Source organism: Octodon degus, unplaced genomic scaffold, assembly GCF_000260255.1.
Source record: "Octodon degus isolate 3935 unplaced genomic scaffold, OctDeg1.0 scaffold00185, whole genome shotgun sequence".
NCBI classification, from domain to species: Eukaryota; Metazoa; Chordata; class Mammalia; order Rodentia; family Octodontidae; genus Octodon; species Octodon degus.
Window position 1 is genome coordinate 1,622,252 of NW_004524761.1, and position 12,145 is coordinate 1,634,396.

General features: G+C 38.7%; 1 pseudogene; it reads left to right on the forward strand.

Moving 5' to 3' along the window:
- Positions 1 to 8,455: 8,455 nt before the first annotated feature.
- On the forward strand, positions 8,456 to 8,805 carry LOC105743913 (annotated as a pseudogene).
- The last annotated feature ends 3,340 nt before the right edge of the window (positions 8,806 to 12,145 follow it).

A 12,145-nucleotide genomic window follows, 5' to 3' on the forward strand; every position in this document is an offset into this window, starting at 1 on the left:
TAAGGGCTTGTTTGGGTTACTTTCTCTCATTGCTGGGACAAAGTACCGAACACCTAGAATTAAGGCAGGAAAGGTTTAGCTCACAGTTAGTGAAGGTTTCAGTCCATACTTGGCTGGCTCCAAGGCAGAGTGGCACGTGACAGAGGGCAGCTGTTCATGGTGACAGAAAACAACAAAGAACAAAGGGAGGGGCAGCGGCTGAGGCAGCTAGCATGACTCTCCCCTCCTTACATTGTATGAAGATTATCCACCCCAGGGTGGGTATAGCACTCACACCTTTAATCCCAGCATTGGATCATAAATTAATCACAAAATCTAGCAGCCTGCAGTATGACTGAGTGAGGCTCTGGGGGGACAACTAGACACAAACCAAAACAGGGAGGCTCTAAAGATGCCTAGTTCTGTGTTGTGGGGGAAAAGGAGTAAGTTTGGTGAGCAGCAGGTGGCACCTCCCTCATCCTCCTGGGATCCCCACAACTGTGTGGGCTCAGTAGCTGCCTCTTTTCAGGCCCTTTTCTCAAGTCTTCCCCTATCCATGCCTGCCATGCTCAGCTGCCAAAGTGACAGCTAAAAGATAAATAATTGTCATATCATCTGCCTTACTTGGCTTCTTATGACTTGCTGAAAACTTCACTTGAAGATAAACCTCTAGTCTACAAACTCAAGTACACAAATAATATTTCTGCCCAGGATTAAATTTAATTTTAAAGATGATGATGATAGATAGATAGATAGATAGATAGATAGATAGATAGATATTAATTCAAGCTTCCATTCTTTCAGGTAGTAGAGATATATCCTTAAACCATAGTTCCCTCTCCCTGGTTAAACATGCCATCTGAGTTCTCCAGAACATCACAGGATATCAAGGATTCTGATGGGCATTCGATTCTCAGTGGTAATGTTACCACTAAACTAAAGAAACTAAAAATATTTCTTGCTTTTAGAACGCTTCCAAAATGGGTCAGGGAGATGGCTCAGTAGAACAAGCGCTTGCCTGGCAAGCTCAAGGGCCCGAGTTCAATCCCCAGTTTTGCAAAAAAAAGAAAAAAGAACACTCCCAAAAACCATATTTTGAGAATATCATTGAAATAATAAAATAGGCAACCAAAAACAGGAGACAAAAATAAAATAAAATGAAAAAAAAAGCAAGAAAGCATCATTGTGGGCATGGGGACTGGGAGTGACTAAAAGAGTTCAAGATAGAAATGAAGTTGCTTGCAGATTTATCTTTATAAGAATAGAAGAGAACCCCCCCCCCGGGATAAAAATGTAGTGTAGTAGCCAACTAACAAGTATATAGTGCAAAGCACAAGCGACAGCATATGCTCTAATGCTTTCCTATTGGTGTAATAAAGTCTAATTTATAGTTAGCCATCATATTTACATAGCTATAGAAGTTGTTTAACCAAATGCACCTTGCATGTTAATTTTGAGGCAGCAAAATAATACCAATAAGGTACAGTATGTGAAGATATAAATGCTTTCCTCAATCACAGTCAAACATGAAGAAAAGGATGTGTACAGATAGGGTAATGACAAAAGCATCACACCTAGGAGGAGCTTTCATGTTACATATAAGGAAGTTGGGGGCAACTGGTCCAAGGTCACACATTTACTAAGTAACAAGCTATGGCCGGCATCTAGGCCGCCCCATCCACCCTCAGTGAATGGTCAAGGAACTTGGCACATTCTACATAGAACTTCTGAAGTTTGCAACCCTGAGGTCTCTGCAAACAATAGATGCTAAAGCATGATGCAATAGTCAACAGCTGAGGGCTTCCTTGTATTGTGAATACCCTTTCTAACCTTCTCATTCCTTGCTTCTTATGTTCTTCACCCATAGCTAGTGCTGTATTCCTCACATCTACTCCTTCTGGTGCTTAAGGGATTCCCAGAAGAAAGTCCCATATGAACCAGTAGGCTGAGTAAGGAAGATCTACCCTCACCAATGGAAATAGGCATCATCCAACCCACTGAAAGTCTGAAAAGAGGACAAAGGCACATGAAGAGTGAATTTGTTCTGCTAGAGCTAGAGCATCTATCATCTCTACCCTTTACCATGGACTTTTCTGGTTCTCAGGCTCTCAGTTTGGAGCAAAACTCTACCCATACCTTTCCTAGGATCCACCTTGCAGACAGTAAATACTGAACCTTCTCAGCCTCTAATCATGTGAGCTGATGCCTTAGAATATATTGCTTTCTCTTCATATCTCTCTATATGCCACGTTGGACTAACATGTCTGTAAGTCTAGGTGCACCATGCGTAGTCCCCTCCCTCTAGGAACAGTTTGAAAGTTGCTTTTCAGAATGATCCGTGATGAGTTTATGATGTTTTGAAGTTCTCTGTCTTGTCTGATTTGATCTTGCTTTAGGATAGTACACATGAACCATAGAGCAATCTGTTTCTCTCCTGGAGAGTGACTCAAAGATGAAAAGACAGCTGGAGCCCATTTATCCAGTGATGACACCCTGCAGAGACTGTCCCTTAGTGCCTGCTCCTGAGAGAATCAGTGTTTCCCAAGTTCCCATTTTTTCTGAGAACTGGATGTTTGGCTTTTTCTTCAGTTTGGTGTGTCATCTCAGAGCCTTCCAATAAATTGTTTTCTTTGCCTAAATTTATTAGGATTGTTTTGTTTACTTGAAATCAGTCTAGCTGAGAAAACATTCATTTGTTCATTTAGCAATTTGATTGATCAACCTTTATTTAAGGGGCTATTTATTTTCTCATTTAGTAGTACTGGGGATTGAACCCAGGGCCTCCAGCATGATAGACAAGCACTTTACCACTCAGCTACCTCCCAAGCCCTAATTGACTTTTTATTAACCAAGTGTTAAGTAGGGCCTCGGTATGCTGATCATGAATGCTTAGAATCCCCTACACCAGTGCCTTCATGCATTCCATTTGAGCTCTACACTTGCTTCCCATTAAGTCAGTCCTAGAAGTCACACAGTCTCTGATTCATGACTAATTAACAGACCCCTGAATCAGAGGAAGCCTTTAGCTCTATGAAATACTAGAAAATAAATGTGTGGTAAAATAAAACACATGAGGTGTGTGTTATTTCCTATGCTTTCCTAGTGTAAGTCTGCTTTTTACAAAAAATGTAAGTGATCAAATAGAACAGGATGTCTTTGTATAAAGAAATCCACAGGGAAACTACTAGGTTTTATCTATTTATGAGATAGCATCCCGTGGTACCTGCCTGTCTTGAATTGAAGAACACTTCCCTATTCTTTGTGTCTCAGAATATAAAAATTTTTTTAAAGTCTGAATGATCATCTAGTTCCCATCTCTTCTGTACAAAGTGAAAAGCAAACTCAGAGAGACGATACAACTAGACTGAGTCACTCAGTGGCTCACGGCAGAGCTGAGAGTATGACTCAGGGCTCCTTTGGTCCAAAGGATTTTATGTATTATGCTCTTGGAGACATAGTTTTTAACACAAAGGAATTCTTACAATGAAATAATATGAAATACATTTGGAGGCCAGCTTGGAAATAGCATATAGCCCAAAAGATACAGATTCATTATTCAGAAGTGAAGGTAACAGGAACGAATTACTCAAGGAGCCCTGAATAAACAAAAGTATTCTTTTCAGCAGTCTGAATACTGAGCACGGGCTGTGCTATCCCTGGTCTTCTCTCTTCTGTGCCACCCACATTCTCACATCCACTACTCATTTTTTCTTGACTGGTTTATAAATGTAGCAAGAGAGCTACATTTTACAATCAATAAACAGGTAAGCAAGATTTTTTTTCCCTTCATATCCCAGAAATATTGATGTTGTCACCAAAGTGGATATGATCATGAAGCTTAATGGTTAAGTAGTTCAAGAAAGCAGGATTGGTTTGAAGCACTTTTCATGGGCTGATTTTGTTTCATTGTAATTGAAAAAATTCAGTGACAGTTTGCTTTGGATAATCAAGGGCAAAGTGAGTTCATTTCTCACCTGTTCTAAGAAGGATACTGTATTGGAGGCGTATAGCAGGGTGAGTGTTAGTCTTCATTTTTCTTCCATCTTTCCTTCCCCTGAGGATTTCCAGCATATTTTGTTTCTCTCTTTTTTCAAAGGACAGACAGTTCTGCCTCAGCCCAAAGAACTGACTAGGTCTGTCTACCAAACTTGTTCTGGGATGGTCACTGCTTCTTTGATTGATTATGTTTCCTAGGAATCAAACAGAGGTTACAAAGCTCAACATCAGAGATCCAGGTAAGTAATGTATGTGAAGAGACAGATGAAGTAGGGACAAGAGGTGGGGGGTTGTTCTGTACAGTGTGGAGTCTATATCTCATCTAAAGGGGCAGCCACAATGTAGCATCAGCTTGTAGGAAAAATATGAGCTAAGATAGTTACATCTCTAACTTTTAAAGAGAACTAGAAATATGATTATTCCATATAGAAGTCTCTTAATTCTAAAATTCATTAAGAGTTAAACAGCACTTAAGCCAAATAAAATATGTCTACATACCAGCCACAACCCATGGCCTACAAATGAGTGACTCCAACTTCTCCTGGCTCCTGTATGGACTGTATGCTCCTAATCAACCAACCATCAGGGAAATACTAAAACTTGGAAATGGAGTCTTAAAATTTGGAGAAAAAGACAAAAAAATCTTTATACTATTTTCATTTTAGACAGCTTGAACCTGCCCAATCTTAGCAAGAGTCCTTCCAGCTGTCTAGTGAAGGGGACCAAGTTCAACAGTAGATCATGGAACAAAAACTTCCACATCATAGAGTATTTTTTATTCAGATGAATTTTCTCACTCTGTACTGATGGATTTCCCCCACAGGCCTCTGGGAAAGTGATACAGCAAAAATCAGTGGCTCAAGATCTCAGGTCTTGACAGTCTTTCCTTTGTTAAAGTTATCTGCAGATAACCTGGTTACTCCTCCCAAGCTTCCTTTGTATGTCTGACGGAAATGGGCAGAAGGTGAGGATCAACCTGATTCTGTCTGATTCTAATTAACTATAACATTCACTTTCCTTACACTGCATAGATGCAACACAAAAATTTTAGAGGATTTCTCTGTGGTTCCCTGTTAAAGTTGTAGTAATTATATTGAATGAAAATATTCATATGCGGTATGCATTTGCCACTTCTAATATTTTGAGATCACATAAGTCCTGTAAATAATTAGAATTCAATATGACTAATTGTTCTTTATAAAGAGATCAAAATGCTTTACATAATCTTTGATTCCAAACATTTCTTCAAGTAAAAATTAAAGAAAGCCACAAGTTGGCATTTAGTCTTCTTATAGTCTCTGTATGCAGTTAACATTTTTAATTGAAAAATTATCCCCTTGACTGAAGTTACAGTGTGCTAACTGAACCAACCAAAGTTCTGATGTTCATCATCAATAGCATGTGAAGTCAGAGGCTCTGTTTTACAATTTAGAAGTACAATTCTATGTAATAGTAAGATACTAATTAACCATCTTTTTTTTCTGGAAAGTATACAACTAATCCACCATCATGAAGAATCTTTGGGAAGATCAGCTATTGTTTGGAAGTATACTTATCCTCCCATTCTTTAGAATAATACTTCATGTTCCCTTGCAGTGGAATTAAAAGGTTTTGCAAGATCATCCCTAATGGTCTTTCATAACCTTGACTTAGAGAGGTGTTGAGTGTACCTGAGTCCTTGCTCTGTTGCTTACTTACTGAATGATCTTGGACAAGTCTCTCTTCAAGCACAAATTTTCTCATCTGTTAAATGAAAACAATTATCAATTTCACTGTGATTATAAGGATTAAATAGGATAACACATGTCATTGGAATAGTAATTGTCAGTTGGTGAGTAGCACAACCGCCACCAAAACATTTACTAGCAATATCCCAGTACTGACCTAAATACAGTTCCTTAAAAGAAAGCCTTACCCAAGAACCCTAGCTACTGGTCCCAGTCTGCAGTGAACACTCAGACCCCAAGGAAGTTGCTCTTATAAGAGCTCTTGATTTTGCCTCTGTAAAAGAGCAGCTTAGACTGGAAATGTTGATACTCAACAACTGTTAATTTATAACTTCTGCTGTTAGCACAGCAGACTAAGTGCCTTCTTAGGCAAGTGCAAGGACTGGAGTTCAAACCCTGGCACCACTTGTTGCACTGGCCCTGCCCTCAGACGTAGTGAGCCAACCACCAAGACCAAGCATGGTGGAACATTCCTGTAATCCCAGCACTAGGGAGGCTTAAAACAGTAGGATCACTACCAGTCCAAGCTGTATAGTGAGACCCTGTACCAAATACATTTTTAAAAAATTGTAACTTCACAGAGGTCATAGCTGAATGCTCCTGCCAATTCCAAAATTTGTATTTCTAACCATGTTGGGCAATCTTATCCCAAAGATGTAGGTTAAAGTAAATAGAACTTTCATATGGTGTAGGACCATAATACAGATAGTATAATACCTTCTATGTTTCCATACAGAGAAACATTACTCTAAGCAGAGAAAGGGCGGAGGAAATATTTGGATCTATCTCTCCCTGCTCCCTTCTTTTTCCTCTTTCTTTTCCCCAGCACTGATCCTCCTCCCTTCCCCAGTACTTGAGTGAACTGGAGAGAAGGGTTAGGACAGTAGAATTCAGCATTCTCCCTGGAATAGCAGCCATGGCCCCGAACACATCCTGAGACTCTCGCCTTATGAGAGGCCTGTGGTTCTCACCCTCTGACTGGGTAGATGGGCTTCATTCAGAGAAATTACTGGTAGTTACAGATCCCAAGCTGTTCTAGTTCAACTGCACCGGTAAACCTGGCATTTTGCTCTTAAGCTACCTCATTTCCAGTGAAATATTTCTGAATGAGTTCTAAATCCAAAGAGGCAAGTGAGATGTGATTTATATGGTCCCACCCCACAAAATCCCAATAACTATCTTAGGGTTCATTTGAATTGTTTAGAAGAAAAATGCTCAAGCCCCATGGGGCCTATTTACACGACGATGAAATCCTCTAGGCATGCCAGACCACAAGGATCCAAAATTTCCAAGGACCTATAAAGAGATATCCCCACTAAAAGGTGTAAGTCTTCAGGATCCAGATGCCCAGCCACTGCTTCCTGAGCCAAACCTCCCTGGTAGAGGACTTGCTCCCTGGAATGTGACTCCTTTCACCATTCCTCCTTGCCTCAGCAAAAGGTTCTCTGTTCCTGCTCCTCGATCCTGAGGAACTATCCATTTGTTTTGATTTAAACATTCTGACCTCAAAATAACTTTTAGTTTGAAAGGGCGTCTTATTTCAGCTCAGCTTGGGCTGTTTCACATGCCTACAAGCATTTTCTATGTGCTTTTTCTCAGTACTCCCTACAGAGCACTAATCAAAAAAAAAAAAAAAAAAGTTCCCTCCTTCCTGACTTCGCACTAGCTGTTTAAACATCCCAGAGTATCCCAGCAGCTGAGGTGACTGCACACATCATTGCCACAGTAATTATATTTTATATCCTCCACTTTCCCTGCTAGTCCTTGCAAGTGGGTTAAGATAGATTGGAAATTTTCTCATAAGGAACATATTAAGCTGTCTAGATAATAAAAGTAAAGCCAGCATTTGTTTCCTGTAAGATAAAGTCGTGCCAAGCTTCCCTTTGCGAATAATAATAATTGTGTGCGGAGCAGTGTGATGCCTGTTCTCCGATGGTGCTCTGGCCTGCAGAATTTAGGTCCCCTCTAGCTACCCAAAGGACTCAGGGAGCTGATCATAATGAAGATATATACTTTGAGTGACAGTTGGTGGGTTCTGCCAGGTATCCATTGATTTTACAAATGGTTTCTTTTCCAGCCTGCAAAATGAACTGCTAAGCTATTTCCTCTGATCACCAGAGCTCTTCAGATCAGAGCTGAGCCCTCTTTACATCCATCCGCACTCTTCACTCCTAGCCATCACCGTAGCTGAAGGCACACAGAAATTTCCTTTAAAACACTCCAAAATTTTCCAAATAGTCCTGATGAGATCTAAGGAAGTACAACTCTTTCCCTGGATTTTATTTTTTTATAAAACTAAGGCTCATGTAATAGCTATTGAAAAAGAGAATTATTAGATCGAAAATGTCAGAGGAAAGGACGTTTACCTCTCCTGTTGTATTTTAAGACAAAAAGATCACAATCTACTTTTCTAAAAAATTCTATTCTCCTGAGGGTATCCTTTAATATTGCAGATGAAGCAAATAATAATAATGTCTGAGTACAGAAATGCACCCTTCACACTCTTTTTATTTAAGTGGCTTCTAATAGTCACCCTAAAACATCAGAAGAATCAATGTAAATGAACTCAAGTTCTAAAAATGTTCTCCCCTGAAATTGGATTGATACTACTTTTCAGAGTAGTATCAAAATGTATGTATCTGGGAAAAATAAAAATGGCTAGACAGAGTTGGTCAAGACAGCATCTAGCGAGGTTCTGTTTAGAAACGCCAGAGTGGGAACCTCCTCGGTGTTGCCCAGATCAGACATTAACAATGGACACTCAGTGGGATGTTCAACCCCCAAAGCAGGAGCCAATGATATATATCTGTGGAGAATGTCACACAGAAAATGAAACTAAATCCAGGGATTCAATCAGATGTAGAGAGTGTGGATACAGAATAATGTACAAGAAAAGAACTAAAAGATTGCTGGGTTTTGGTGCTCGGTAAAACATGGGAATTCAGAAAAGTGTCTTTGTTGGTACCTGGATTTGCCCCTTCAGGAGTCTCGTATAGCTTTGGATTCAACACACTTAGGAATACAACTATATACATGATTTCATTTTCAAAACCAGATTATATTTAGGTATCTAAATATACTTTGTATAAAGAATTTTATTGTTCAGTTATATGTCTTGTAATTTAATTTTATCATGTATGTAATGTAACAACAATAAAGGTTAAAATTATTTTCCCAAACTATACTTTTAATAAAATTTATTGAAAATTATATTCCTGAAGCTCTCCAAAGATCTAATTAAATATGTTCCTTAGAAAGTACCAAGTATAAAAAGTAAAGCCATGTTGTTATGTTGAGCTGTAGGGGACTCAGGTCAACAACTTCTGACATTGACAGTCAAGCGGAAGACCCAGTACTATTATGGACTACTGGACTATTTTGGAATATTTTGCTGAGTTCACACACCTGTAATATTTAAATGACGGAACTAAACAAAAAAAGGGGATACAGATGAATGACCATTTTGTATCTGTGTATTCAAAATGGTTAGGATAGATATACAGCTACATTCTCTTAATTCAATGAATAGAGGGATTTATTCTAATAGTGTTTGTAAATAGGATATCATGTCTGCATCTTGTACAACAAATAACCACTAGGAAAACAGTATGCAATGTGTTAATTATTGATACTGTCCTAATTTAATTTCAAACTGTCTTATTGCTATGTTTCTCAATAAAATTATGGGAAAAAAGTGGCTAGACAAAAACAAGAGCTAGAGAACAGCCTCCCAGGTGCAGATGGGACAGACGAGCCCTCCACCATGCTGCCTGGCCCTGGTGCCCAAAACACCAGCAGAAAATTCAGTGACAAGAGATTAGGGACCCAAACAGTATATTCTTATTTAAGATATGACACTCTAATAGTTCAAAGGAAGTACAATAAATACCGATGTACCTAACATTCTAAATGAACCATACTTTGAGATATGTACTTCAAGAGCTCTTTCATTCAAGAAAGTGGGTGCACACCTTACAGAGAAAATTGCCATCTCCTCTTTCTCCATCCTCAGGTACATTTACATCTCCCCAATACCAAAAGATAAATCTATTCTAAAATAAAGTATGTTTCATTCACATATAAGCATATATGATATGTATATTCACATATATTCATTGCATGCTAAATTACCATTGTTTGCCATTTTATTTTTAAAGGAATATAAAACTATTTATTGACCACTGCTTATTATTATTTACAATAAAGTAAACAATATGCATTAGGATAACATTCTGACTACTACAAACTTGTTTTCCTGGCTTCTGCTAAACACAGTAACCCAAATACTGAAAAGATTGAGCCTACATGTAGGGAACAAGTTGGGGTCAAGAAAAAACATGCAGGTCAAAACTTTAGATTACAAGTTTGTCCACTCATTTATTCTAGGTCCTAAATTGTGAACACCTCCAGGCACTCAGTAGGTTTCCATGAGCCAAGTCTTAAGACATACATGAATCCTGACTTTTGAGTGCAGATTTCAACTTGCTGTGAAGTAATGAGTCTTGAGAAATTTTTTATGTTCCCTTGTTAAGTCTTCCTTAGCAAATTCAAACAAACCAAGTTTTGACTTGCTACCTTATTCAGGTGGAGACGTTGTTGGTAGAGATAAGAAATTTTTTTCTCTCTCTTTTTGACACAGCCTATGCAGTTTAGGCTGGCCTTACACTCACTTTGTAGCCCAGGCTGGTCTTGAACTCCTAAGATCCTCCTGCTTTAGCCTCCCAAGAGCTGGGATTGTAAGCATGCACCACCATGCCCAGCTAGATAAGACTTTTATTTTGAGGGGGGAGAATTTTGGAAGTAAATTGCATTTTTGTAACTAAAGACAGATACAGATTCTGATATGGCTGCTTTGAAAATGTCTGCTTTAAACTGTGCAATTAATCACTAAACCATCTATTTAACTTAAAAAGTTACAGCTTCAGGAAAACTTTCTATTTAACTAGAAGTGATTTCTTAGCTTGCTCAGAATGATGGCTTCTCAAACATGAGGTTATCACCCATAGTTTTTGTTTTTGTTTTGTTTAAAAACAAAACAAAAACCACTTACATAAGAATTCTATTCATACACACACAAACAAAAATTTCATAATGGTCCTTAACATATAAACTACAACATGAGTTTGATTTGGATTATGGACAATTCCCCCCAACATTTAGAGAAGCAGAGGAAATGTATCAGGCTACCAAACACTCTTTTTTGACAAAGGAAGCAACTACAAAAACTTTATTTATTTGCTCAAAGTAACCAGTGCTAAGATGCAAAACAAAGCCCAACAACTCCCCTAAATACTACTTTCAAAACTGACATATTAAGCTTGATTTTCATTAGAATGTTTTTTCCACGCTAGTAAATCAAAACCAAGACCCATATTATATATATATATATATATATATATATATATATGATGTAAATTACTGAGCTTCATCTTCTGGACAAGAATGTCAAGTCAGTCTATCTTCATAAAAAGCAGTTATGATTTGAAGACATTTCATATTTGCCTCTTTTGCCAGCCCCAAGTCAGACTCATTTGAATCTTCCCATTTCATGAGAAACATCAATTCTCCGCTATCTTTGGCGCCAATTATTCGTTCAGGATCAAGAGCTCCAGCAAAACCTTTAGGTTTGTCAGCAACATCTCTCTCTCTCTCTCTCTCTCTCTCTCTCTCTCTCTCTCTCTCTCTCTCTCTCTCTCTCTTTGACTTGCTGTCATAGGATTCACTCTCAGATAAAGATTTTTTTTTGTACCAACTTTTTCTTTACCAGCTTTTTGCGAATTAAGAAATGCTTCAATCAACTCTGGACAATCTAAATTTTCTTCAGGCTCAGAAAATACTCCACCTTCCCATTCACTACACTTCGATCCTGTACTTTTTCTACCACAAACTCTTCAGGTTCTGCTTCCTCAACTTTTTTACTTTTTCCATTTTGTTTCTTCCCCATTTTTTGCAATGTAGTTTCATTGGAGGCCATTGTTTACTGCAGACTTGAGCTATTATTCACCCGCCGCCTCGGATGCTGCGTCGCGGGTCCACAGTCTCAGCCGGCGCGCCTGCAGCTTCACTCCCAACCGAACTCAAGGAGCTGAGGTGCAGCGCGGGCGAGAGGTGGGTGTTTGCCATTTTAAATGTAAATAACTGCTATCTGGGCTGGGGAGATAGCTCAGTGGAATAAGTGCTTGCCTGGCAAGTGCAAGGGCCTGAGTTCAATCCCTGGTTCCGCCATAAAAAAAAATAAAATAAAATAAATGCTATCAAAATGCAATCACTTTGTCTCATTCTACAAGCTTTTAAGACCTGCATATGTCGCCATACGAAAATGTGCACTTATTTTGGTATCGCACAGTGTTCGATCTTCACCAGCATAGCACAATTCGTTCTCTTACTGATGGATGGCTGAGTCATTTTCAGGGTTTTTTTTTTTGTTTTTTTGTTTCTTTTGT